We start from the raw sequence: 12,969 nt of genomic DNA on the forward strand, positions 1-12,969 counted from the left end.
GTTATGATTTCCTTGCAAGCAACCAATGCTTATGGAATAACCTTCATTTGGTATACTTTTGACCAAAAGTTTGGAAAACCAAAAATTACAAAATGTGATTCAGAAGCATCAACTGCATTCAGGAATCATACTTTGACCCATTTCTAAAAATATTGACACCAAAAAAATTATGATGTTTTTTTTCCAATTACCATGCACTAATTTCACTTAAAAAGGTGAAATTACACAAAATCGCGACTGATAGAATCATATATGTTTGGTAATAATATATATCACAACCCTCCCTCAAAAATATATATTTCCACAGGAAGTATATTTTGAGTTGATATATTCACTAACAAAGATTACTTTTGGATGGTACATGATCTTTATTTCAAATTAGCTAATATGTTCCTGGAATTTGCATATTTTTGCTTAAGATTTGACAAATATGCCTTTAGACATCTATTCATTGTTGTCACATTAAAATGTGTAATTAAGTCATAGATAATATGTATAATTTCTGATAGCCATTATTTGATCTATATAACTGAAGGCTCTAAAGAGCCTGTGTCTCTCACCTAGGTCTATGCACATCTTCACCAATAGACACCTCCAGCATTGTACACTAGAATAGAATTAATGGCAAAAATTTCTTTTTGTTGACCTTGTATTGCAAATAATTTTTTCTGTTTACAGTTTCTCTCTATCTTCTTTGGTATTTGCCAAAAACACAAAAAAGGGTAAAAAATATCGTCATTGGAGGGGAATAACTTTTATAAAGAGTTCTTTAATGATTTCAGCAAAATTTGATTTATTTGTTGATCTTGTATTACTAATCATTTTTGCTACTTTAAGCGTCTATCCATCATAGTTGTTCAGATATTAGGTAAAAACTAAAAACTAGAGGCTCTCAAGAGCCTGTGTCGCTAACCTGATTCTACTTTGGTTTTGGAAATTATGTTAAAATAGATTAAAATCATAACAGATACCCTAATAATGAGTGAGGCCAAATTTGGTTTAATATTGGCCCTGTAATTTAATAAAAAATCCTGGTGGCCATCTTGAACAGTAAATCAGCAACAAAGTAGCAACACTTCATCAGCACCTCATAAGAAACATTTATGCCATGTTTGGTTTCATTCCATTCAGTGCACCTCTGGAAGAAGCATTTGTATGTATTTCCAATAGGGTCTTATGTTTAAGGAAGTCCCCACTCTGGCGGCCATCGTGGATGAGGGATCAGCTTCAAAGTAACAACACTTAGTCAGCACCTCATAAGGAACATTCATGCCAGGTTTGGTTTCAATCCATTCAGTGGTTCTCTAAAAGAAGACATTTCTATGTATTGTCCATAGGGTCCTTTGTTAAACACTGTCCCTAGCTGGTGGCCATCTTGGATGATGGATTGGCTGCAAAGTAACAACACTTGGTCAGCACTTCATAAGGAACATTCATGCCATGTTCCTTTTCATTCCATTTGGTGGTTCTCTAAAAGAAGACATTCATATGTATTTCCCATAGGGTCCTATGTTAAACTAAGTCCCCCGCTGGCGGCCATCTTGGATGATGGATCGGCTTCAAAGTAACAACACTTGGTCAGCATCTCATGAGGAACATTCATGCCATGTTTGGTTGCATTCCATTCAGTGGTTCTTTAAAAGAAGACATTTGTATGTATTTCCCATAGGGTCCTATGTTAAACTAAGTCCCACGCTGGCGGCCATCTTGGATGATGGATGGGCTTCAAAGTAACAACACTTGGTCAGCACCTCATGAGGAACATTCATGCTATGTTTGGTTCCATTCCATTCAGTGGTTCTCTAAAAGAAGACATTTGTAAATATTTCCCTTAGGGTCCTATGCTAAACTAAGTCCCCCCCAGGCGGCCATCTTGGATTATGGTTTGGCTTCAAAGTAACAACACGTGGTCAACACCTCATAAGCAACATGCATGCCATGGTTGGTTTCATTCCATTTAGTGGTTCTCTCAAAGAAGACATTTGTATGTATTTCCCATAGGGTCCTATGTTAAACTAAGTCCCCCGCTGGCGGCCATCTTGGATGATGGGATTGGCTTCAAAGTAACAACACTTGGTCAGCACCTCATAAGGAACATTCATGTCATGTTTGGTTTCATTCCATTCAGTGGTTTTCTAAAAGAAGACATTTGTATGTATTTCCCATAGGGTCCTATGTTAAACTAAGTCCCCCGCTGGCGGCCATCTTGGATGATGGATCGGCTTCAAAGTAACAACACTTGGTCAGCACCTCATAAGGAACATTCATGCCATGTTTGGTTTCATTCCATTCAGTGGTTCTCTAGAAGAAGTTCAAAATGTAAAAAGTTAACGACGACGACGGACGACGGACGCCAAGTGATGAGAAAAGCTCACTTGGCCCTTTGGGCCAGGTGAGCTAAAAATGGTAAAAATCATCATTAAAGGGCAATAACTTTAATAAGGAGTCTTCTCAATTTCGGCAATGTTGACTTATTTGTTGAACTTATCTTCTTGATCATTTTTGCTATCTAAAGTTTCTCTCTATCTACTTTTATAATAGTTTTCAACATAATGGGCAAAATGAAAAAAATTTGGATAAAGGAGAAGGTCCAGTAAGGGCTAATTTTGGCCTAAAATTCAAAGTACATCTGATGAAAAGTTTTTGGCATTTTTCAAACACCCAAGTGTCTACTTCAGTCGATTCAATTAGTTTATGTTAAAGATTTGAACTGATTTGGTCATTAAAGATGCTCAAATTCGAGCTTATATATGAAAATCTATCAAATATGCTTAAAATGCCAATTTCCAAATGGTTTTCGTCTAAAATGGAAGAGGCCGCATTCGTGTTCAGTCTCAACATTTATATATGTTATGTAAAATCATTAAATACAACATATATTTAAATATTAAGACTGAACACAAGTGCGGCCACTTCCATTTTAAACAAAAACTGTCTTAAAATTAGCACAAATGCTGAAATTGTCAAGATTTCAGGATTTTTGCATGATTAATGATGCTAGTACCTGATGCATGTCCGTTGTATTGACCAAAAACAGCCCATATTTATGTAGCAAAAGTATTCTACTTTCAAATAAATAGCTAAAAGTGACATTTTAAACTACATTGTAAAAACGCTATATTTTGGGGCCAAAAAGGGGTCTTACCGGGCCTACTCCTTTGTTATTTTAGGGTAATAACTCCTATAAGAATTCCTCTGACAGTTGTGATACAAATGGACAGTAGGTAGATCTCAACATTCTGAACATTTAAGCCACTATAAGATTTTCACTATTTATATCTGTTTTCAAATTAACAGACAAAACTGTCATTTTACCTCTATGTTCTATTTTTAGCCATTTCAGCCATATTGGTTGGCAGACAGGGTAATTGGACACATTTTTAAAACTAGATACCAATTATAATTGTGGTCAAGTTTGGTTAATTGAAGAAGATTTTTGTAAAAGTAAACAGATGACAACGACGGATAAAAAGTGATGAGAAAACATCACTTAGGACCCTTTGGCCAGTTGACCAAAAAAGTGATTAATAATGGTAATAATATCCATAGCACACATTCTCCCCCTTCTTCTTTTTACATAAAATAAACTTTACATTTCCACAAAAAATCTTCCATGCATATTTCATGCAAATCATTTTAGAAAATGAATATTGTCCTACTACAGAATAACAAAAGGACTATCAGACAACTTCTTTTGCAAGAATCCTACACATGGCTGTGTAGAATAAAAATAAAATTTTTAAGTATTTTTGTAGATGATTTGGAACTATGACTGGAGTTTAAGAAACAACAGAAGTGGAACATTTTTTTTTGAAATTTTAATTTGTATCTTATTTAGTAGTCTAACAAGAATTCATCTACTTATGATTATTTTAATAACAGATTTTTAATACAAACAATTAATTCATAACTCTCATTTTGATATTTAGCAAGTTACTTTTGTTTTGAATTCCCTTGTAAAGTCTCTATCGATAGACTAAATGTTTTAAGTATGTAAGAAATTTTTTTTTACATCACTCAAAACTTATGATAGACATTTTGTTATTTTTACATTCATTAGAGTTTCATTATCATTTCTCTTAGTTTTTTATCAGAATAGTGTACATGCTTGTACAGTAATCAAAGTATTTTTTTTTATTATTTTCTGCATTTAAATTCATATTCATTAAAATTCAGTACAATATACCAAACAACAAGACAATAAAATCACTTACCCATTTTCAAAACTCTTTGTTGAACTGGACAACCATATTATAATGCATTCATATTTCTTGTCTGTATTCTTACTGGTCGTAAGCAGGCTCTTTGGCACCAGTTCAATAGCCTACCAGCAACTTAGAACTATGTATAGAAATCTCATAAAAATCAGATAAAAGATGAAATCATAACCCCCAAGTGTTGTAATTATTGACAAATATATCTACTTGTGACATTGTAGGCAGTCTTTTGTGGTGTCTTTTATTGTGAGAGCGGCTAATCTGACAGTTCCAACATTGAATGTTAGGACACAGTCATTATTTTTACATATGTTATATAAATCAGTGTTAAAAGTCAAAAGATTGGAAATTTATTCAAACATTAGAAAACCATTGGTTCTGTTGATTTTTCAGTAAGGTTGAGACTTATAACGGAACAATAAACTGTTGGAAAAGAGATATGCCTTGCCTTATTTATTTAATTTTGATAGTATAATGCAAATGTTAAAATAAACTAGAGGCTCTGAAGAGCCTGTGTCACTCAACTTGGTCTTAGTATGTGCATATTCAACAATGGACACTCTCCAATATTGTACACGAGAATAAAATTCATGACAAAAATCTGTTTTGATGATCTTGTATTACTGATCACTTAGTCTGTTTAGTTTCTCTCCATCTTCTTTAGTTTTTAGTCAAAACACATAAGAGAATAAAAATAAATGGGGAATGTGTCCATAGGACACAGATGATGCCCCCACTTGCATATCATTTAAAGCTATAAAGGGACATAACTGAAGAACAGTAAAAGTGACGCTACCCAAATTTGCTACTGATCTGAGTTTTGTGGTAATAAGTATTGTGTATAAGTTTCATAACATTTGGTTGAGGCAAACTTAAGTTTGAGAACGGAAATGAAAAGATTAGCAATTTTTCCTTTTGTAAAGGGCATAACTCTAGAACAGTAAAAGTGACACCACCAAAAATCAAACAAGATCTGTATTTTGTGGTGATAACCATTGTGTATAAGTTTCATACATTTGGTGAGGCAAACTTAAGTTAAGAGAATAGAAACGAAAAATTCAGCAATTTTTCCTTTTGTAAAGGGGCATAACTCTAGAACTGTTAAAGTAACACCACAAAAATTCAAACTTGATCTGTATTTTGTTGTAATAAGCATTGTGTATAAGTTTCATAACATTTCGTTGAGGCAAACTAAAGTTAGAGAACGGAAACGAAAAATTCACCAATTTTTATTCCATTTGTAAAGGAGCATAACTCTAGAACGGTTAAAGTGACACCACCAAAATTCAAACTTGATCTGTATTTTTGTGATAATAAGCATTGTGCACAAGTTTCATAACATTTGTTTGAGGCAAACTAAAGTTAGCGAATGGAAACGCAAAATTCAGCAATTTTTTCATTTGTAAAGGGGCATAACTCTACAACGGTTTAAGTGACACCACCAAATTTCAAATTTGATCTGTGTTTTGTGGTAATAAGCATTTTGTATAAGTTTCATAACATTTGGTTGAGGCAAACTAAAGTTACAGAACGGAAACCAACTTTGGGACGTACGGACGGACAAGGATAAAACTTAATGCCCCCTCCACTACGACAGGGGCATAAAAATCCTCATTTAAGGGCAATCACTCCTATAAAGAGTGACAGTCTACTAACTATTGTCAAAATTTGACTTGTTAGTAGATCTTGTCTTGCTGATCTTTTTTGTGAGTTTAAATGTCTATTTATCTATTATAATTTTTTATTATATAAGATAAAACACAAAAATAAATGGTAAAAATCATCATTAAAGGGCAATAACCCCAATAAGGAGAAAAATTCTTCTTCATTGTCTTAATTGCAGATCTTGTCTTGCTGATCATTTTTGCTTATTTAAGTTTCTATCTATCTATTATAATTTTTAAGATATAAGGCAAAAAAGTAAAAAATTGATGAAAATCTTCATCAAGGGGCAATTACTCTAATAAGGAGTCAACTGACAATTTCGACCAGAAGAATTTTTTGTAGAACTTATCTTGTTGATTATTTTTGCATTTAAAAGTTTCTTTCTATCTTATAATTTTCAAGATAATATGAAAAAATGAAAAAAAATGGTAAAATTTGAAATTACAGGGCAATAACTCCTATAAGAAGTCGTCTGACAGTTCTGACGTAAATAGACAATAGGTAGAGCTCTAAATTCTGAACATTTTTGCTTCAGTCAGATTTTCTCTATTTATAACAGTTTTCAAAAAAAATAGACAAAACTTTCATTTTACCCCTATGTTCTATTTTTAGCCATGTCGGCCATCTTGGTTGGCAGGCTGGTCATCGGACACATTTTGTGAACTAGATACCCTAATGATAATTGTGGCCAAGTTTGGTTAAATTTGGCCTAGTAGTTTCAGAGGAGAAGATTTTTGTAAAAATTAACAGACGACGATGGACGACGGACTACGGACGCCAAGTGATGAGAAAAGCTCACCTGGCCCTTTGGCCTAAAAATGCACCGCCATTGGAAACAACATGCATAATTCTCCCTTTTTTTACTTTGTTGAGGTGACAAAAAAAAATGTCAAACCTTATTATGCAGTGTAAGAGCCTATCCTTGTATTTAACTGATTTAAATGTTCTTTTTAAAGTCTATTGTACCTACTGTACTTTGTTATAGTTATTCACACTGTAAGATATATTCATTCCTGTTGCTCAGTCTTTAGTTTTCTATGTAGTTTTTTTGGACTGTTTGTCTTTTCATTTTTTGCCATGGTAAAATCCGCTTATCTTCAACTTAAAATTTTTTATTGTCCATTTCGGTGTCTATTGTCTCTTTTAATAAAGTAGCGAAATAAACTTCTGTTTTTGTTTTGTTTTTCAAAACATTTGGTCTCAACTGATGAAGGAAAACCTATTTTGTGTGCACAGAAATCACATTTTTTTAACCAAATGAACTGTCTATATTTCAATACATAATTTTATAAACCTGCTGCTTTCTTGCTAGATGTAAATCCTGTTCCTGCTTTGATGAAATGAAGTTCCTTCAACTTTAGTCTCTTTTTTCTAAAATGTAACATTTCAGATATCAATCAGTCTTTTTTTTTTAAATACTACCCTTTTCAAATAAAGTTTATATTAAGAACTGTCCCCGTATCTATTAAGATATTACAGTTTATACATGGGAATCAGGTAGGCAATTTTACATAACTCTAAATGATTTTTTTCTAAATGATTATGAAGCTGATCAACAAATGTATAGTAATATAGGTAGAACTCCTATTTCGAAATGCCTTCTACAGGTCATGTCAATTCCTATGAATTTCCAATATATTATTTTTGTTTAGTCATCTCTAGGACCTTCAACCAAAAATGTTTTCTTCATTAACATAAGTTGTGTTATACTGTGGATACATTTTGTGAGGATTGAGGAAATTTTGTATTTTTGTGGATATTTGATTCTCTAATTTTTGTGCTATTTTCACATTTCTTGATCGGTGTGAGAAAAATATTTCTCCTCACGAGGGAATATTTGTTCTCGGCAAATGATTGGTCGAAATTTAATTATGACGTCAGATTTTCTTTGGTTTCTTCTGTATTTCATATTGTGACGTTATGAAAAAAGGCGACCATACCTGATGACGTCACATATAAAGAACACAACTTTCTGCAAATCTTTGAAAAGGAAGGATAAAAATCTTTAGAGAAACAGGTTCCACCACTATAACTCGTGTATTATGATATTTCTCCGCTCTCAACAGTTAAATTTTAATTATTTAAAAAGCTCGGCAAGCCTCGCGCTTTAAATATTAAAATTTAACTGTCTCGAGTGGAGAAATATCTTAACACACTTGTTGCAGTGATGAAATCTATATTTTATGGTTTTGTCAAAGTCTGCATACAAGCCAATAGAAATTTGGTTTACAACTACCCACGAAATCCACCATTGACAGAAGATAAGCAGTAAAGAGTTAAGCATCAGTTGGTGCTAGAGTTGATGTAAGTAAGTGGTCATTACTGAAGACCTTCTAGAAACTATCAAGATAAAAAGAGCAAAAAATGTTTTTTCCTTAAATGGTTACTGTATATTCAGAATACATAGCGTGTATTTATCACTATAAATCTTTGACAGCCTACAATAGTATGCCATTAATAAATCAGATTAATGAACATCTTCTACAAGAAACAATAAAATATTGTTTAAACTAAATGTTGTGATGTTAATCAGGTAACATGTTATTTATAAAAAAACTGCAAACATTTGTAATTTTTCCTGAGAAGTGTGTCATGTACATCTATTCCATATCATATCCTTTATCTTCCAACTCTGTTATTCTCCTACTTTCTCCTTGCAAGTTTACACCAAACTTTTATCAATTGATCTCGGTGACCGAGTGGTCTAAGTAGTTCATCTACAGTTTCAATAGCCTGTAGACACTGAGGTTGTGAGTTTGAATCCCGCACGTAGCAGGTGGGTCTGTGGTTCTCTCTGGGCACTCAGACTTCCTCCACAAATAAAAATTTGAGTGCTGAAAGTGGTGTTAAACACCACTCAATCATTTATCTACTTACTCGTCTGGAGCACCTAAGTTCATCCCTTGTTTTTGAAGGGTTTATGTTGCTAAAACCATGGAAGTATTATATTGACAGGAACTTCTACTACCCGACTTGAAAGTTTCAGCTACGATGCTGCATGCAATTAAATGACATGTTAATTATAATCAACTTGAAACATGTCACATTTTTTACACACCAGCCTGCCTCATACTTCAATATTGTCATTTTGTGTAGTTTCTGTGATTACGAAAAACAAATGACGAAAATTCTAAGGAAACAGCTAGCAATCAGAAAACCTGGCAGATTCCACTACCTTAATATTCTGCCTATGTGTGCCAAATGTGCAAGACACAGTGAAAAAATCTAGAAAAACACATGGACATTGCAAATGTGTACCATTTTCTGTTGAATAAATATCATCATATATATAGATTTTTTTGGGGGTAGAAATTGCACATTTTTATGTATATATTGTGATTGATTAATTTAGTGTTTGTTTAAGGTCTGGTGGCATACATTTCATGCATATTCAAGACGATAGTAAAATAATTGTTCTAATTTAAATTAGGAATCAAAGAAATTTGGAATATGTAAAAATTGTAAGCTTAAAAGGCTTCGATCTAAATCCAGGGTTGGTTCATTGATCATTATGAGAAGAAAGTTTCCTCTGAGCCCCTGCTTGGTTTTGAAATTTTTAAGCTTGTTATACTGTAAAAATCATACATACACAAGTATCATTTGGACAGAAAGTGATAAACTATTATATGGGATAGAGATGTTTAAACCATTCCATAACAATTTTTATATCTTCAATTTTACTCAAATTAATAAATACAGGGGGTCAAATCATAAGTCATAATTATCACATTCATAAATGTACAAAAAGCAATACTGACCTGCCTGTATATTATTGGACTAAAGTCGTTCAAAGAGGAGTATCTGAACAGTTTTTAATTTCACAAAACAATTAAAACGTATATGTAAATATAAATAAATAACGAAGTGTGTCTTTTTTCTTACTATTTTTATCATATATAATTTCACAGTTATTTAGTGGTTGATCGATTAATTTTCGTATTTTAAATTGAAAATTTCTACCTTCCTGGCTTATCCTGGCCCTGAACTATATATACCACTCATCACAGTGTCTATTTATATGAGGAAAATTTTGGTGACTGCAATAACCAGAACAAGCCCTTATGATGGTTTTAACCTAACCCCTGAAAAAATAAAAAAGTGACACTCACTATTTCAAAACTTTGTAGTATAAATAATTCTAGGCCGTTTTTCATCTTTTAAGCATCAGTTGATTGTTTACGACTACAGTCAACTGACCCGATTGAAATAAGCTTAGGTGTTTTCCGACAGGTATTAGAGTTCAACTGTCTCAATAACCACATGATTGATAAGACATATCTCTGGGAAATTTATGATCGTGGCATCACAGATAATCACAAAAGGAAATTAACAATAGCATACTTATTAGACAGTTTCCATATCTTTTCTACAGCGCTCCCCTGGTTATCAATAAGTGCTAATAAATCGTTGTAGTTCCTGTAAAAATAATACTTCCATGCTTAAACTCATTTCAAATTTTATATTCAGAATCAAAAAAGTATACAGAAATTGTGTTATAAATTCAGGTTGGGCTTTCACCTATTGCATTTTGGGTCCATTCATATCATTTGAAAATATCATTTTACTGAAACTGTCTGGAATAAATACCACATACCTTGAAAACTGTTAAAAGAATTCTAACACATGACTAAAACTGATAAAGTGAAAAAATCCCGTCAGGTGTATTATATCATTGTCCTCCACTAGCCAAATCTGTGCAAATAAGTAATAAAAGAACATAGAATAAACATTAAGAATTTTGCTGTCGCTACTATATAAAATTGTATGTCCAGTTTTATTGATTTCTGAAGATAAATAAAAGTAAACTCATGCCAACCTATGGCTCTGAATGGCCTTCAAACAATTCTATTACATTGTGTAATTCAATCACGATAAATTCAATTCAGTTATATTAATTCTTCTGATTGTTGTCAACCCAAACTGTCATAGGAAGATTTTCTGATGTGTAAGTATTTCATGATGAACAAATAGCTTACCAAAAGTTCACATAAAAGTATGCTCATAATACAGTTAAAGTATTTTTGTGTTATTAAATCAAGGTGCATTTTTATCTATTGAAATGTGTAATAATATATGTATGAATGAATGGAGTGATCTGTCAATCACTGGGTAATACAACTAGTGTCACATGCAAAGATTGATCGATAACTGTTTTTTGCCTAATGTCCATGTCTAGTGGAAAATATTTAAAGAATATTTAGGGTGAAACAAATTAAACCTTTTTATGGAATCTCACAGATCTCATAACAGATGCAACCGTACCAAGCCAGTAATACAACAGTTTTTCTCAATTTATTTATGTTTATTTGCCTGTTTTTGCCAGTGAGTATTGGACTTTTGATTTTTAATACTAATTTGGAGTTAAGTAAATTTGATCCTGTGTTTTGTAATAGCTAATGAATATAGTTTAGTTATTTGTACTTTAAGCAATAAGCTTAATTGATCTGTATAGTCAAAAGTTTAGATCAATGAAATAGCAAGAAATTCAATCAACTAAATTTTCCCATGATAAAATTAGTCATGTATATTCTCAGGCTTGTAAATTAGCTTTTATTCCAAACTGTAAATTTTATAGATACCTATTAAACAATATAATCAAATCAATAACCTGGTAATTCTTCTAAAACTCCCAAATGATCAATCAATTTTCTTTTAATGTCTGTATTCATCAAAGCTGTTTTAATCTGAAAAGACAAGTAATAAAAATGTCCATGGTTAATGAGGCAGGTTTAAGAAATAGTTTTATAAGAAAATTTATTTTACTGTAAACATGAGATCAATAACTGTTCAGTGCTTTCTTATTGTTTTCATCAGCAAAACTTTCATGAAATTAACCATTGATTGATTGATTGATTGATTGTTGTTTGCTTAACATCCAGTGGCAAATATTTCATGCATGTTCAGGAAGAGAACAAATTGACAATAAATACAATAGGTAGGTCGTCTAATAGAGGCTGTCCTTGATAAAGGTCAGGCAAAATTTGGACTAGCACTGAAAAATAAGGGTTTATTGGATAGGGACAGAAATTTTGCCTTGAAACAGGCCTCCTATGGACCCCTTGTTGCAAAGGTTCTTAACGTGCAGAGAGCGTGGCACTGAACCAAAGAAATAATTTGTGAAAAATAAATGTAAGTGTAGCACATTTGCTATAGTAGTAAAGCACATACTGTCCAACCTGTATACAACCTTTATATGAAGGTCACCATCAGGACCTGAGAAAACTAACCTCTTAAGAGAGGTGACCTTGAATTACTCTTAAAAATGCATATTATTTTCATTTATAGCAGCACAAGAAGAGGTGACCTAGCTGCCAAGACAGGTGTTAACTTAATAGAGGTGACCTTTAAAGTAACTAATCAATTAAACAAGAGTGCACAGGCTGAAATGTCTTTCCTGTTTTACTGACTATGATTGGTTTTATTTTGAAAGTCTTAAGGACAAAGGTGAAATCAAAGGTTTAACTACAAGTATCACATAAACTTAACATTATCAATGGTCCATGACAATGAAATCAAGGTCAAATAAACCCTGCCAGACAGACATTCTCATCTTATAATCATTCCATACACCAACAAAAGTTGACATATTGGTTAAAGTATCATAGAAAGAGGCCAAACCATGAAAACTAATGAACCGTAAAAATGAGGTCACAATCAGATGAACCTGCCAGACAGACTTATACACCCTACAATCATTCCGTGCAACAAATATTCTGTAAATTAAGAAATAATTGCAAGCTTTTTATCAATGTGAATAATGCAACTGGTGAGTATCATAGTAATAAGAACTTGCATTCTGATATCTGATACACATATATATCTGTTAAAGTATTTCCTGAAATCGCAATAATTAATCTCACATTTTTGCCAATTCTTCACATGTACAAATTGCAATAATTTCTGAATTTAAAGTAATTGACCTATTGCTCATAGTATCTGAAAAACAGACTTAACCATGAAAACTTAAAACTGACCAATGAGCCAAGAAAATGAGGTCAAGGTCTGATGAACCTTGCTAGACAGACATGTACACCTGTCAATCATTCCATACACTAAATATAATTGACCTATTTCTTATAGTTTCTGA

The sequence above is a fragment of the Mytilus californianus genome, unplaced genomic scaffold (genome assembly GCF_021869535.1).
Source record: "Mytilus californianus isolate M0D057914Y unplaced genomic scaffold, xbMytCali1.0.p SCAF_9, whole genome shotgun sequence".
Lineage (NCBI taxonomy): Eukaryota > Metazoa > Mollusca > Bivalvia > Mytilida > Mytilidae > Mytilus > Mytilus californianus.